Source organism: Eulemur rufifrons, chromosome 9, assembly GCF_041146395.1.
Source record: "Eulemur rufifrons isolate Redbay chromosome 9, OSU_ERuf_1, whole genome shotgun sequence".
NCBI lineage: Eukaryota > Metazoa > Chordata > Mammalia > Primates > Lemuridae > Eulemur > Eulemur rufifrons.
The window spans coordinates 5,495,437-5,511,705 of NC_090991.1; the positions used below are offsets into that span (position 1 = coordinate 5,495,437).

The 16,269-nt window shown below is 48.8% G+C and overlaps 1 protein-coding gene across 1 annotated transcript in view; it reads left to right on the forward strand.

The window, feature by feature from the left end:
- Positions 1-1,556: 1,556 nt before the first annotated feature.
- The window catches only part of EPN2 (epsin 2), a 72,553-nt gene continuing 57,840 nt past the window's right edge, over positions 1,557-16,269 (forward strand). The window contains exon 1 of the mRNA XM_069483238.1: positions 1,557-1,573. The gene's annotated coding sequence lies outside the window, so the exon portion shown is untranslated. The remainder of the gene's footprint in view (positions 1,574-16,269) is intronic.

Consider the following 16,269-nt stretch of genomic DNA (forward strand, 5'->3'; position numbering starts at 1 on the left):
TACACGCTCTGCTGTCATCCTCTCTTTCTCCTTATCTCCTCCCCGCCTCCATTTTTATTGCATTTTTGCCAGAGAAGGGAATTTTAGATCCCAGCTTGTGAGAACCATAAGGGATACCCTTGTCCATCTGGTTCCTTCAAAGGGAGGAGGAATCTGAGATTCAGAGAAGTACAGTGACTTTTCTAAGGTCCCTCAGGGATCAAGGTCAGAGTAGGACTTCTGGACACAGCTTCCCTGAAGCCAGAGCTCGGCATAGTGTTGATGTCCCCCAGGTAACAGGGGTGGTGCCCTCTGTGTACCTAGCAAGCCCTGATTTATGCCCCCAGACCCTGCTGTGAGGGGTCTCTGCTGACTCCCACACTGACTCTGGCAGGGTGGTCAGCTTGGAGATGCAGCCTCCAGTGATGACCCCAGAGAGGGCAGGTCCTGGGGGCTGCTCTCACTTGTTGCATTTGGGGTTGTCTCTTTCTGTGCCCAGCACAGGGCTTGGCACACAGGAGGCGCCCTGTGGGTGCTGGTTGAGCCAGGGGAAGAGGTGGTTCATGTTGTTCGTATGTGAGTGTAAGAGTGCGGCTGTATGAAGTTGTGTGCCTGCACGAGGGTGTCTGTAAACGTGAGGGAGCGGGCGAGCCAAGGGTTTACAACTTTTTAGTGCCATGAACCCCTTGAGCAGCCTAGTAAATCCTGTGGACTCCCTCTGAGAGTGGGGTTTTGTTTTGTTTTGACATGGGGGTCTCCATATGTTGCCCAAGTAGGCCCACAACTCCTGGACTCAAGGGATCCTTCCGCCTTGGCCTTCCCAGTAGCTGACAGTATAGACGTGCTACCGCACCAGCTTCAGAGTACTTTTTGAGTACATTTTATTGAAGTGTAACACATCTGCGGAAAAGTGCAGAAATCTGAAGTGTACTTCAGTGCATTCTCACGAATCAAACACACTTGTAGCTTAAGAAACCAACCATGACAGCGCCCCAGCAGGCCCCTAGCCCCCTCCCAGTCTGGCCTCCCAAGAGAAGCCTCTATCTGAACAGTTTTCAAGTGCAAATTGCAAGGGTGAGAACACAGTTTTAGGGGCTGAGTTTCGTGTGTGGGGCTTGCAGGGGGGAGTGCGAACGCGCGGGTGGAGCGCCGTGAGTGTGTGCGGCGCCGGAGGATGCGCGTGGAGGGTGGAGGGGATTTGCAGGGGTCTCAGTGAAGGTGGCCAGGTGCGTGGGTTCGGGTGTTGACTTGCCACGGCCTGTGAGGCGCTCGGGGCTGGGGGGCTATTGAGGGCATGCGGGCGTAGGCTGCGGAGCGCTGCGGGAGGGTGCGCAGCCCGCGTGGGGTCCTGCCGCGCGGGAGGCCGACGAGGGGCCGCGCGGGGGCCGCGGGGGCGGGGCCGGCGGGCTCGGAGGGGCGGGGCCGGCGGGCGCGCGCACGCAGCCGGCGCGCCCCCTCCCCGCCGCCATGTTGGCTGGTGTGTGGGTGTCAAACCGAGCCAGAAGCGGCGGCGGCGGCGGCTGCGGCGGCTCCGCGGTCTCCGGTCGCTCCCGCCTCCCCAGCGCTACCGGCGGCCGGGCCCGGAGGAGCGGAGGTGAGCCAGGGCTTGCGGGGCTCGGGGGCTGGAGCGGGGCTCCGGGGCGCGACCCTTCACCTCCCCAGGGCGCGGACGCCCCCAGAGCACAGGCTCCCCCCATCTCAGCAACCCCGACCCCCGAGCATGCACCCCTGTTGCCCCGGCTGGTCCCCACCCCAGGCCCGGGGGGGACCCTCTTTTTTCCAACCAGGCCCCTCCCCACGGGCCGGGGCATGGCCCCCTCCCCATCTGGATCCCTCTTTCCGCTGCAAGGACTCCCCCATTTTCCCATCAGGGAGAGCTTCGTTTTGTATTCTCGGAGTCTGGGAGTCCCCTTGCTCGAGTCTCAGATTCGGGAGCCCCCTTCAGCTTGGAACAACCCCGCCCCCCTCCCCAGGCCAGGGGCCCCTGCTTTCTGAGCCCAGCCTGGTCTCCCTCCCGTCCCCGTGCAGAGCACAGCCCGGGATCCCTTCAGGAATCGGGGCAGGGGGGGGTCCCCTTCTGTGTCCAGGATCCTGGCCCGTAACCCTCTCCTCGGGGCTGTAGCGGCGGCCCCCTTTCCCTCCCCAGGGACGAGGTTCCCACTCCCCAGCCCCCACCCCCAGAGAACAGCGGGGACGGGGGCGGAAGAGCCAGGCTCCAGCTGCCTTTTGTTCCGCGTGGGATGGCAGAGACCCGGCCCGGCGGTCCTGCTGGCCTAAGCGGGGTTGGTGAATGGGTGCCTGGGGGCTGGCTCTTCCAAGAGACCCTTCCTCTTTCTCCCCATGGGGCGGCTCCCCCGGAGCCCGGAGCGTTGGAAGAGGCTGGCCCTTCCTAGAGGAGTCTGTGCCAACAGGTTTTTGTTTGCGACCTGAAGTTGGCCCAGTGTCTTTGCCGGGGGCAGCTTGAGCTCCCCAGAAACCCCACGAGGGACCTATGAAAGCCCATTCATCCGCCCAGGGTCTCTCTCTGGGCGGCCCTTTCACTGTTGTGCTGCCTTGGGGACACATTTGAAGTCTGTGCTTGAAGAGCTGAAGGGGCTTAACTGTCATTAGGGTTCACATGGGGGAAACTGAGGCCCAGAAATGCAGTAATTTGCCCAAGGTCACACAGGGATACTGTGTCAGTGCCAGAACTGGAAGCTTGGTCTCCAGTGCTCTCTCCATGAAATCTAAGAGGATCTTCCTCACTTTTATTTTTAACATTCACACAAGAAAATGGGTAGAAAAAGATGAGATAAGTATGAGTTCCTTTTGACCTCCAGAAAATACCCTGCGAAACAAGGGACTGAAACGAGGGGTTAAAATGATCGAAAAAGGTGAATTTTAATTATTCACGCTCCCCCTCATTACATAATGTAATGAAGATTTGGCAGAAAACATGTGCATCTGGTAGCTCTAGATGTGGAGTGATAGGTGCCGACAAAATCTTATACTGAATCCTGTACAGCAGTGATTGAGTTTGCACTGATAATTAAGTTTTCATCTGTATTTAAACGAACATCCAAGGGACTACAGTTCGTTTCTGAATGGTGCTTGTTCCAGTGCTTGTATTTGGGACAAGTGATTGTGTTGGGGAAGCACACCTAGATCTTTTCATCTTTAATTTGTCTGTATTTTTACTTTCACATTTTTAAAGCTTATTCTTTTCCCTAGTTTTAAAATTGCGCTAGTCATCCTTACTAGTGTCACAGGGCTATTTTGTAAGCATTGAATAAGATATTGGTTATTAAAGAGTTTGGTAAAGTGCAGATTACTGTAAGGCATGATTCAGGACTGCTTCCCACAAGTCCGTGGACCAGGAGCAAGTTTGGGAGGTATTGAACTCCCCTGGTTTACAGGGGCTTTTTGCCTCTCTGAACCCTGAGCAGCTGGACAGATGGGAAGCTCTGTGGAGCACTCTCCCAGTAAGGTGTGTTGGGCCAAGCACTGGAGGTGTGAGGAAATATAAAACTTTCAAGTGATAATATCTAGCATCGGGTGTGCAGTCTTGAAAAATGACCCATCCTTGTAGAAATTCTCTGTAGAAATACACTGGCCACTGGCCTCTTACGTAACTGTCTTCCAAATGAGGTGCGGATTTCCCAAGAGTTGGGATTCTGATAAGAGTCCTGCAAAATTAGTTGAAAAGTTTTTGGGACTTTGATGTATTTTCATGGTTTGGCTTTTTCTGAACTTAAAGGAAGGACAATTTTTAAAAGAAATATTATTAGGAGAAGTGGCAACTTTCAGTTCTTTGTGGACTAAAATGCTAAGAGATTTACATGCATGGAATTGTCATTGTCATACTTTTGGGAGGTGCATTAAAGTTTTCCAAACTTTCTGGCAGTTGTTCTCATTGCTCCCCAGAACCTTCCTGTCATGTTGATGTTGTTGTCATTTTATGGCTTGTGTACCTGGTAGCCCCCAGCCTTGGAGAAGTCAGAGGGCTTGGACTTGGGAAATTTGAGGTTGGGGAAGATGAGAGGACTTAGCTAGTTCTGCCTGCTGTTTTCTGCTGGACTTCTTACTCATGTGTTTGATTTAACCAACCTCTCCCGTCAAGCCTTTGCCAGGCAGCTCCACCAGGTTTGGGCCCCCCTTTCTCTGCTGTCCTCGCCTCACCACCCCGTGCAATCTGTTAGTGTACTTGTCACATTGTCTGTGTATCTGGGGCTCTTGTGACACTGTGACATCTTTGAGTCCATGGTCGCCCTGTCTTTCTTCACTTCCCTAGTAGCTAGCTCAGTCTCTGACACCTAGTAGGTGTTGGAGACATCTCAGTAAAGGTCTGAGAGTAGTAGTCCTGAAGGCAGGGGAACACATTTGTAGGGATCCCTTACTGCAGGCTTTACCGTTCTGTCTTGCTCTTGCAAAAACTGCTATTGTTGGTTCAACAGCTGTGTGTCAGTCACATAGGTTTTGTCTGCTTCATTTACTGATGAGAAAACTGAGACCTGGGGGGCTTAAATCGTGTCCAAGTTCACACAGCCAGTAAGTGATGAGGCTGGGATTTGAACAGATGTGTTGGACTTCAGCATGCTGTTATACCTGTTACTTCATTTGAGGACCGAGTCTCATAGGGCTGAAGAGATGGCCTGTGAGTTAGCAATGGACTGAGTAACAGGGATGGTAAAGGTGAAGTTGAGGATGGGAGAAAGAACACTTTGTTTTCGTCAATGGTGTTGTAAAATGACTTTATGTCCATCTGTTGAGTTTTTGAAAGTTGACAAGCTTTCTGTTAAGTTCATCAGTGGAATTTGCTTTTTTAATTAGCTTATTCCAGGTGTCTAAAAATAGAAACTTAGAAAAACAAATACTGTGAAATAAGAGTACGAGCAGTTAAGTGCGTGTATTCAGTGACTTCCATCTATGGACGTGTTTGATCATACCTACTGCCCGTCAGGCAGTTACGTTTTTGATGTCTTGAAATCTTGAAAGCCGTTTCAGCAGCCTTTTTGTTTTTTTTAAAAACCAAACACCATAATTTCATATCAGTGTATCACATAGGGATAACCACCCATCTGTGAGTGGAAAACCGAGGCCCAGAGAGGTTAAATAAGTAACCTGTGAGGAACTGGCACAGCCAGGATCCAAATTGACGTCTGTGTGATTCCCAGACCTGGTCCCTTCCTTCTACTCCAGCAGCCTCTGTGGAAAACCCCAGAGAGTAATGGGTATTCACTTAAATTATGGGATAAATTTGTGATCTGAAATTCACCACCAAGTGTATCTAGAAGGTTGGGGATCGTGGATGAGGAGATTTCTGGCTTTTTGCTAACCTTAGGATCTCTGAAAGCACTGTGGCTTGAATGTCAGTAACTTAATGGACCACTTTAGCTGACAGACGCTCGATTTAGGATTTGATTTAAAAAAAAAAAAAAGCCTGCCTCCTTTGAACCAGATCTGCAGCATTGTTAAAATGCTCCCTGTACATGCATTGGATTCTTTCTGGTGACTCATTCCCAGTGTCCCCAGGTACTGGAGCCTGCTTTGTTCCTGGGCACAGAAAGGCCCTTTCCTGGTTGTTTCCTGTTGGTCCTGGTCTAGGCAGAGTGTGCTGCACTTTTAAGCCCTCTAGAGACAGGTAACTTAATTCTGTTTCTATTCAAAGCAGTACAAGGAATTGGGTGCATGGAGGGCTGTAAATTAAGGGACTCCCATTTTCTTTATGGTAACCTCCCTGATAAATAGAACAGGGAAAAGCAGGCTCATCCTGAGGGATGGCTGATCATCTAGGGCTAATGCATGGTGTGGATTTAAAAGCATTTATAATTAATCACTTCTGAGTGCAGGCTTCATCCTTCCTCTCGCTCCTACCCCTTTAGATAATGTCATCCTCATGTTGCAGAGCTCACTTGCTGAGAGCACCAAATGGTACAGACAGTTTGGCTACAAAGGCCATGTGGCAAATAGCTTTAGAATCACGTGTAGGTACTAATGGGCCTCCTGGCTGGGTGGCTTTGGGCACTTTAATCACTGAAGTTTGGTTTCCTCATCTCTAAAGGGGGGCTAGTAATGACCACTTCACAAAATGTCTCTCAAACTCTGGTATGCATCAGAATCACCCAGATGGCTTGTTAAAAATGGTGCTGGGCTCAACCCCAGAATTTCTGATTCAGTGGATGAGACCCTCGAATGTGCGTTTTTAATCAGCTTGTAAGTAGTACTAATGCTGCCCATCTGGGGACCAAATTTGGGAACCTTGGCCTAGAGGACTGAACAAGAAGTTGCGTAAGGTGTCTAGCACCGGCTGGCTGTGCAGTGGAAACTCAAAAATGACACTTCCTTTCTGTCTCTGAGATGCTTCTAAATATTGCTCTGAAGATGGTGGTGTGACTTTTGGAAAGGAAGTTTGAGTTCCCAAAGAGATGTTTTCACTTCATTCTTTCGTGACTATAAGTTGGACTGTGGTCACAGGCATTGTCACTGTGTGGATTAGTTGGGATGCTTTCCTTAATGAAGAGAATGGAAGATGTCAGTGGCGTTTGAAAAGGCAGTCAATCTCAGATTCTGTTGGAAATGCAGGTCCATCATTCCCACACGTTGGGTAAGATGTTTGCTGTCAAGGCTTTTTAGAAATGTAACGTGGGGCTGGGCGTGGTGGCTCACGCCTATAATCCTAGCACTTTGGGAGGCCGAGGTGGGAGGATTGCTTGAGCTCAGGAGTTGGAGACCAGCCTGAGCAAGAGCGAGACCCCGTCTCTACAAGAAATAGAAGAATTAGCTGGGTGTGGTGCCGCTTGCCTATAGTCCCAACTACTCAGGAGGCTGAGGCAGGAGGATCGCTTGAGCCCAGGAGTTGGTTGTGGTGAGCTACAATGACACTACTGAACTCTAGCCAGGGTGACAGAGCGAGACTCTGTCTCAAAAAAAAAAAACAAAAAAAAAAAACAAAAAGAAAGAAATGTAACTTGGAAAGATTGGGGGAGTGGAGTTGTTGGATCTGAGCAGACTCCCATGGGGCTATTAGGGATGGACCAGTGGTGTTAATGGAAGTCACTTTTCCTCCCCGCCATGATTCAGATTTAATGTTCTTTGGTGTTTAGAGTTTGGATTTTTTTTTTTCTTCCAGTAGCAATTATCAACTTGTCCATCAAAACCAAATGTGTGTGTGTGGGATGAGCTCTGATGGTTTTTGAATATGTTCTGTGTACCAGGTTCTGTGCTATTCCTTTTATGCACAGTGTCTAATTTAATTTTTAAGGTGATCCTGCAAGGCCTGTCACTGTTTCTCTTTTTGCAGATGAGAAAGCTAAGACTCAGAGGGGTTCAGCAACCTGCCCTAGGCCATGCGGCCAGTAAGTGCCCCAGCTGGTATTTGCTGCCACCTCTGTCAAACTCAGAACCACATTATTTCCGTTACCTCACTCTGCAGCTGTGCCAGGTGCTCCCATCACTGTGCCCTCACTGTGCCTGAGAAAGTAGGCATGTCACAGATGAGCACACTGAGGCTCGGAGGGGGCCAGCTTGTCATGTGCACCCAACCAATGGCTGGTAGGACCTGAATTCAGTCCCATGCCTGTCTGGTTTTGGAGCTTTATGAAGTTGTTTCTATGAGAACGCCTCACCACCCTGTTGAGGACCGCAGAAGTGAATTCTAAGACCCTGAGCTGCCTGGTTGCATACAGCAGGGACCTAGGGCTACTCCAGCTGGCTTGGCTGGGAGGAAGTGTGTGTGGGCTGGTAAGGGTTTTTGTGTTTGCAAAGCTGTGTTCAAATAATTGGCCAAATTGTTCTTTCAGGGAAGGGAGCATTTCTTTTTACTTTGTAATCCTGAAGCTCAGTGTACTGGTTCTGTAACATTACACGTGGGTACTAAGGACCAAAAAACCCTCTGGTAGTGCTGTTGTTAAAACTTGATCAAATTCATACAGAACCTGGTAGTCTTAAAAAGTTACATATAAATAGAAATGTAAAGCATCTCCTTCTTCAGTAGGCAATTAGCGTGTGTGTTCTAGCCCATGGTTAATTTTGTCTGGTCTTACAGTGTCCTGACGAGGCTGGGGCGTGAGCACTTTCCCAAGGTTTGCAAACTGCCTGAGCAAGGAATGGTAAACAGCTCTGTATCAGCGCCTGCCCGGCACTTGGGGGAGGCCCTGGAGGCTTGGACTGGAGTTTGTTGTTGTGTAAACTCTTTAAGGCTCTGAGGTGAACACATCAATGTAAGCAAAAAGTTGCTGTTGAAAGGCTGGCCTCCCCTCAAAAACAGAGTCATAGCAATAAAGGAATACCGACAGGCTAACATTCCCATTTTTTCTTGAAAGCAAGTCATCCCTGAGTGACTTTGATACCCAGGGCTGTCCTGGGATATAATGACTACTTTGGATCAAAAATTTTGGGAATCATCTGGTCAGAAAGAATTGTTATGCCACTTTATAAGAGGCAGTCCGGGAGATCATTTCAAAGACAGTTTCATGACAATAGGGCAGAATATTTGAGGCCAGTGTCAGCCTGGAAAATATGCCACATGTGGTCTTTGGAGTCAAAATTATGGGTGTATGGGAAATGCCATGTTTCTTGTCACCAATAACTTAGTCTAATTGAGAAAACAAAGTTAGCATTTGTGAGACAATTAGAAGCTGGCAGTTCATTGAGCTGTGATTTTGATTCTTTGTCAGAAGGTTAAGAAAGGAGAAAAAACATCTAGAAGAGTCAGGGAAGGCATCAGGGAGAAGATAGGGTTTGGGCTGGACCTTGAAGGACAGGGAACAGTATCTGAAAGGGGCAACCTTGCAAAAACAACAGGAAAGTACCTCGTCCCACAGTTTCCCCAGTAACAGTTACCCTGAGAGCATCCCAGAGCAGAAGGCAGGTGGGAGGCGTCTCGGGTCTTGGGAACAGCAGGAGGCAAAGCTCGAGGTGGGCTGGGCACGAGCGTGAGTGTGCAGGCTCCTACAGCAGCTCCGGCTGGCGGGTGCCCGCAGGGAGCAGTGAGCACCGAGTTGGCCAGATGGCCACTGGCTCTGACGAGGCAGCAGCCTTGGGATTTGGTTTTATTGGCAGTAGGGAGCAGGGCAGGGCAGTGTGTGCTACCTCAAGTGTTTGGGAAGGGCCCCTGGCAGCGGCCTGTGGGTGGGGGCCTGGCCCAGGCTGGCTTCGTGATACTGGCTGGATTGCAGTTCCAGAGGCAGAGGGTGAAGGGAGGCCAGAGTCTAGTTCTGTTTGGGGAGCGGAGCCTCGGTGCTGGCTTGCCGGTTTGGATTTGCCACCCTGGGAGCCTGCAGTTCTTAACCCTGGCTGCACCTGCAAACCACATGGCCTGGAAAGCTTTTAAAAAATGCCTGTGATGGGGCCCCACCCCAGGCCAATCAGGGGGGAGCCAGTAATTTTTAGAAGTGCCTCAGACAATTCTAATGGTCTGTGTGGGTTGAGAAGCTGAGCTGTGTGCTCAGGGGAGCCTCTGGGAGTGTCAGGGCTTGAAAGGGGGAAATTGGAGCCAGAGAGAACAGAAAGCCTTGGCAGTAATGGGGTGTGGGGTGCTGGGGCCGGAGCTATTGTAAAGTCACTGTGGATGGGCTGGTGAAATTGTGGCCGGAGAGAGACTGGTGGAAAGGGTCACCCTGGCTGAAGTTTGCCTCTGATCCAGTTTGGAAAAGGGGGACAGCTTAGCAAAGAGTTTAAACAAGGGGAGGGCAGGAGAAGAGACTGTGATCTACCTGTTTGACAATCCTCCTTTCAACCTGAGTTTTAGCCACAGAGCAGGCATAGCAGGTTCTTATCTGTTCTTTCAAGCTTGCCAACTAGGTTCCTTCCCACACCCTGAATTGCAATGACTGCAGCAGACAGTACTTGTAAAATTTAAAATTACATTTCTTTAAAGTGGTTTTATTAAAGATAGTTGTAATGTAGAGTTCCTAATTTAGATAGATTCACTTTATTAGACAAAGATTAGAAGTGAGGTTTTACCTGGTACATTTAACGCATGTCACAATATCATTATAATTTATGGCATTTCAGCCAAAAAATGAATTTGTAGTCCAATTCATTCATTCTTAATGCTCATTGAGCACACATGTATCATGTACTGTAAGCTGGGAATACATGGAGGAGTAAAATTTAAGTTCCTGCCTTCACATAGCTGTTGGTCTGCAGAGGGTGGCTCCTGACCCAGGGGCAAGTAACATCAGCTTTGAGGGAGACGGGCAGGTGGAGAAGTTTAGGAAGGGGTGTCAGAGACACTGGGAACGGAACCTGGGGATCGGGCAAGGCTTCAGAGGAAATGACAGGTAAGCCGAGTCTTGAAGGAAAAGTGGGAGTTCTGGGAGACAGAGACAAAGGGTCCTGGGCCGAGGGAGTGGTGTTCTGCGGAGGCCTGGGCTGAGCAAGGAGAGTGCGGAGGAGGAATGGAGCGTGTGTGGTAGAGGCCCAGCCGCAGGCTGACCCGGCCGTCCAGGCAGGACAGGTGAGAGCGTGGTGAGATTTGACTCCTGGGCTGTGGTTTTCACACAGCCTTTTGGCGGTGAGTGGGCAGGGCTGTGGGTCCTCCGCCCCGCCTGTGAGCAGAGCAGCTCTGCGCCGAGAGTGGGGGACTGAAAGCTCATCTGAAAACCGTCCCTCTGCTGTTGAAAGCAACCAACATGATCGGGTGCCTCGGTGAGCAGGAGAGTGCCCGTGGGTGGCTGGAAGAGAGGGACTGGAGGCTTCTCCCAAGGGCCTGAAAAGTCCTCACTTTTTTCTGTTTGCAGTGAGAAGGATGGAGTTGAAAATGTTCCTGTCCTCTCCTCCAGGCTAGTTTCTCTGGGCCCCAGAATAATGTCTATGTGATCAAACAATCCCTTGGGTATAGAACTCCTTACAGTTAAGCAGCTCTGTTTTCTAAAATCCCTGGAGAACCTAACGACCATGCGGGTACTAGGGATGCATGTCAGAGAGCTGCTGTGCCAGGTGCTGTGCTGGGTACTGAGAAGATGGTCACAGGCCTCAACTCTCCTCCATCTGGACTGGAAAAGTAGTCCTTGGGCAGATCGAGCCCACAGGTGTGTTTTGTTTGGGCTGTATATACTGTGCCTCTATGTAAACATTAAAATTATTTGCTATATCAGTTTCCTATGGCTGCTGTGACAAATTACCATAAATGCAGTGGCTTAAAACAACATAGTTGCATAGGCTGGGAGTCCAATACAGGTCTCAGTGGGCTAAGATCATGGTGTCGTCATGGCTGTGTTCCTTCTGGAGGCTCTAGAGGAGAATCCATTTCCTTGCCTTTTCTAGCTTCTAGAGGCCTTCTGCATTCCTTGGCTCGTGCCTCTCCTATCTTCAAAGCCAGCAGTGGTTGGTCCACGTCTTTCTCACGTGGCATCACTCTGACTCTGACTCTTCTGCCTCCCACTTCCAGTTTTAAAGACCCTTGTGATTACATTGGGCCCACGGGATAATCCAGGATACTCTCCCTGTTTAAAGTTAGCTGATTAGAAAGTTTAGTTCTGTCTGTGACCTTTGCCATGTAACCTGACATAGTCACAGGTTCCAGGATTAGGATGTAGGTGTCTTTGGGAGGTTACTATTCGTCAACCATAGTTGCCCACATTTAAAATCAGGAGATCTTACATAGCCATCCAGACTTGCAGCTTCATTGACAAATCAGAACACTTGGCAGCCAGGGGCCTGCACTGTTGCCTGGCAACAGTGGGTCAGAGCCAGTGTCTGCGCCATCTCCAGTTGGGGCTTGTGGGTGCCAGTTCTCCACAGTCCCCAGCCTTCCCTGTGGTGCCTGCTCATTTCCCCTTGTTGTCTGGTCCCTGCTCTGGGGACACAGGGGCTCACACAGAGTCTAGTTGTGGCAGTGTCCTGTGTGCAGGGTGGTCGAGCTTGCCTGCCTCTCTGTTTGGTGCCCCCTCTGCCCTGCCCCCTGTACCTCCACCTCCACTTCTGCCGCAGACCCTTGCCCCACACCCTCCTCTTCTGCCTCTGCCTGGCACACACTGTCCCTTCTCTCCATGCCTTCCTCTCCCTGACCCAGGGCTCTACATTCCGCAGCATCTCTGATGCTATTTTAGGTGGGATTGTTTGTGCCATGACTCCTTGTCTCTCGTCCCCTCCTTTTTTGGCACCCAACACTAATACATTCTGGTGCCTTCCATTTTATGTCTCACATTGGCGATTGTGAAAAGTCTTTATAATATACCTTTAGAGCAATATTCATCAAAAATCAGGATCACACAACAATATGTAGTCAAATGTCTCTGTGCTGTGCGCTCTCTTGGATGCTGGGAACGCAACAGGGAACATGATAGAGACTCTTGTCCTGCTTCCCCCGACAAACGCAGTTCTAGAAGAGGGAGAAGGGGAAATAAGTTAATAGACAATTACGGTATCAACCTCCTGCTGCATCTAGGGAGGCTCTGGCAGGATCCTGCTAATTCTGATTTTCATATGTTTTGTGTTTGAAGCTGACTTTTATCAGTTGTGGAATAATGATCACTTTACACAAAATCTTGATTTAGGTTGAATTTTATTAGCAGCTCTATTAGGGGAAAACAAAGAGAGTTTTGCTATTTTGATTTTTTTTAATTGTAAAATACACATACCGTTTACTGTTGTAGCCATTTTAAAGTGAGCAATTCAGTGGCATTTATACATTCACAGTGTTGTGCAACCATCACCGCTATCTAGTTCCAGAACTTTCTTCATCACTCCGAAAGGAAACCCACACCCATTAAGTGGTCCCTCCCCCCTGTCCCCAGACCCTGGCAACCGCTAACCTACTTTCTGTCTGTGTAGATTTGCCTGCTCTGGACATTTCCTATACATGGGATCGTACGATATGTATTTTATATTGGCTTCTTTACCTGGCACGTTTTCCAGGCTCATCCATGGTATAGTGTGGATCAGCACTTCATTCCTTTTTATGGCTGAATAATATTCCATTTTAGGGATATACCACAGTTTATATATCTCTTGGTGGATATTTGGGTTGTTTCTACCTTTGGCTATTGTGAATAGTTGCTATTTTAATTTAACTTGTCATTGTTTAATTTGAAGTGTGGTGATGTGGTACCTGGATCAAAAAGAAAATGTCACATGTGAGAGGACAAAAAATGTCACATGTGAGAGGGCAAAGAGTGATTTGTTCTTGATTCCATTTATTTCAGTAAACACATTTTGAAAGAACTTATATCTGAAGCACAACATACATAATGGAAAAGTATAGTGTATATAACAATAGTACATGAGGGACTCAGAGGCCTCTTCTGGTGTTTTTTTGGTGACCATTAGGCGTCCTTAACAGGCTGGTCTGGTGGGCAAAGCCTACCCTTCTCAGGCTTGAGAGGCCACAGCTGCAGGTGTGAGAGTGGGCAGTGGCCTTTCTGGACCCTGGCATGGGGGGAGATGCCCGGCAGCCTCTGGGGCTTTGCTGCACCCCCGAGTCGTGGGGGAGACTTGTGTTTCACGAGAGCCGTTGATGGAAGACCTTGTTTTCCTGGACACCGATCAGTGCCTTTATTTATTACACACCTTAGTGAAATAGGCAGTGTCTGTGCCTTTGTCTTATGTTTGCATTTTCATGACAGTGTGCTGGATTTCAGGATAGCAGGTTAAATACATGGTTACTAATGTGGAAAATGAAGTGGATTTGGTAGTATGTTTTATATGCGGGGCATTGATTTCAGTTAGGAGTTTGTTTCCCACTAGGAGTTAGTGGGCAGCCCCTCGTGAGTGGCCAAATCCTGACTGCTGGGCACCCTTCTCAAGGGCTACTTCTGTGGGGCTGCGCTTTGAGAGACACTCTGAGAAGTGGCCCTGTGCCATGTCTTTGGTGGTCACAGTCATGGTGTTGGGGAGCAAACTTCACTCCATCATGCTGTTTGCCCCCTTTTGGAGGGCTGGAGGGAGACGTTCGTCTCTGGTTCTGGGACAAGAAGAATCTTGTCCTGTGAATCTGGTTGTTTTTCATCTTGTGGACGGTGTGACTCCTCTTTGCTCTGGCTACCAGGAAGCTTAGCTCAGAGTCAATCATTTGTCCCAGCTGTAATGTGGCCTGTATTTTGGGTTCCAACCTCCTTTTTGGTCCAGCCTTTTTTTTTTTGCCCCCTCCCTCCCCATTTCCTCATTGCCTGGGTTTCTTCACTTCCTTACTTTTCATTATGTTCTCTGGATTTCTTGAATCCAGTGCTTCTCACTCAACTTTGGTTGTATTTTATTCAGTATCACCTGGGGAGATTTTTTAAAAAACTGCTAATGCTTGGCTCCCATCCCCTTCTGTCTTAATTGTTGTGGGATGGGGCCTGAACATAAATATGTTTCCTAAATTCACCAAAGAGCCAGGTGTGGTGGTGGCTTCCACCTGTAATCCCAGCTCCTTGTGAGCCTGAGGTGCAACATGGTGAGTCTCCCAGCTCAAAAAAAAAAAAAAAAAGTTCCCCAAAGATTTGAATGTGTGGCCAGGGTTGAGAACTGCTGCTTTAGGCCATTTCATGGTCTTTTTAGCATGAAGGCAGGGCTAAGTGAACGAAAAGAGTGGAGTTGGAGAGAATAGCTGAGCCGAAGGACAGTGGTGTAAGCTCAGAGAAGCTGAGTAAAGAGGATTATGGAGGTTCCAGCAGTGTTCTTGCTGGTGGCACCCCTGGGAAAGTTCTGGAGGACTCCTCCTTGTCCACAACCACAGGAGGCTCAGCTCCTGGGGCCGGGGTGGGCAGGAGTGACTTGAGATTTCCCTGTGAAGCCCGTGGGCCTGTCTGGTGGCCGTATGGCTTTGTAACAAGATCTGGGCCTTTCAGGACCCAAGTCCCATGCTCGGAGCCTGACTGATGCCTAACACCATTCGCTATAGAATGTAATTACAGAGAAGACCTGGTGTATACAGAGAACATTTGCAACTAATCTGGTCCCTCCTGTGCTTTAAAAAAGAAAAAATCCCACTCTCTGCCTTAAAGAGGAACAAGAAATTATGAAAGAAAACACATTCTTTCTTGATTTAAAAGAATATATTTTATTGGTAGAAGAAAATGGCAAGTAGCGCAAGACATGACCATCTAACCTGACTACAAAGTGCAAGGCAGATTTTATTTGTGTATTTTTGAGACAGGATCTCACTCTGTTGCCTGGGCTAGATAGTGCAGTCATCACAGCTCACTGCAACCTTGAACTCCTGGGCTTAAGTGATCCTCCTGCCTCAGCCTCCAGAGTAGCTGGTGAACGTCACCATGCCTGGCTAATTTTTTTATTTTTTGGAGAGAGATGGGGTCTCACTATGTCACTCACACTGGTGTTGAACGTTGGCAATGAGCATCAGGATGTTCTTTCCACAGGGCTTATTGCCTCTCTTTTCAGGAGACTCCAGAAGAGAAAACAGGCCAATTCTTTAGGAAATGTGTTTGTCTGAGGCTCAACAGCAAACTCTGATCCAACCCAGACAACTGGTCCAGGCTGTAGGTCTACCAGGTGACTGCAGGGTGACCCACGACATGTCAATGTCTAGTAGTTTCCTTTTAGGGGCCCTTGGCATTGACACTGCGTGTTCATAGTCAGAAAGGTTATTTGTGAGTCCCCATGAACAGGGCTCCCACACTGGGAAAGGCCCCTGTTTCTCCACCCAGTGGTGTTAGGCCCACCTGGCTGGTCACAGAGCCAACCCCAGTGAGCAGATCCACACAACTGCAGGGGCGGGGAGGGCAGCAGTTGTCACTGTGTGGCCTTGTCTAGCACAGGGCCCGTCCACCCTGCACGGCTCAGGGCAGGCTTGCCAAGGGGAAGTTTGCATTTGTGTGCCGCATTGCACTACCAACTGCTGGATATTTAAAAAATCCTTTTTTTTTTTTTTTTTTTTTGAGGCAGAGTCTTGCTCTGTTGCCGGGGCTAGAGTGCCATGGTGTCAGCATAACTCACAGCAACCTCAAACTCCTGGGCTCAAGTGATGCTACTGCCTCAGCTTCCCGAGTAGCTGGGAATACAGGCATTCACCACCATGCCCGGTTAATTTTTTCTGTATATTTTTAGTTGTCCAGCTAATTTCTTTCTATTTTTAGTAGAGACAGGGTCTTGCTCTTGCTCAGGCTGGTCTCAAACTCCTGAGCTCAAATGATCCTCTTGCTTCGGCCTCCGAGAGTGCTAGGCCTTAAGAAATCCTTTTGATAGCAATTTAAAGGCTACTATGTAGGATTTTTTTTTTTTCATTTGGAAGAAAAAAAACCAGTTTAAAACTTGGAAAGAGGAAACAATGTTATCTTCTTTTAAATAAAACATTCTTTGAGGAATACCTGTTTTCTATGAATAAAAGAAAAATTCTATGGGTCACTGGTTGCTGAATTAAGCTCT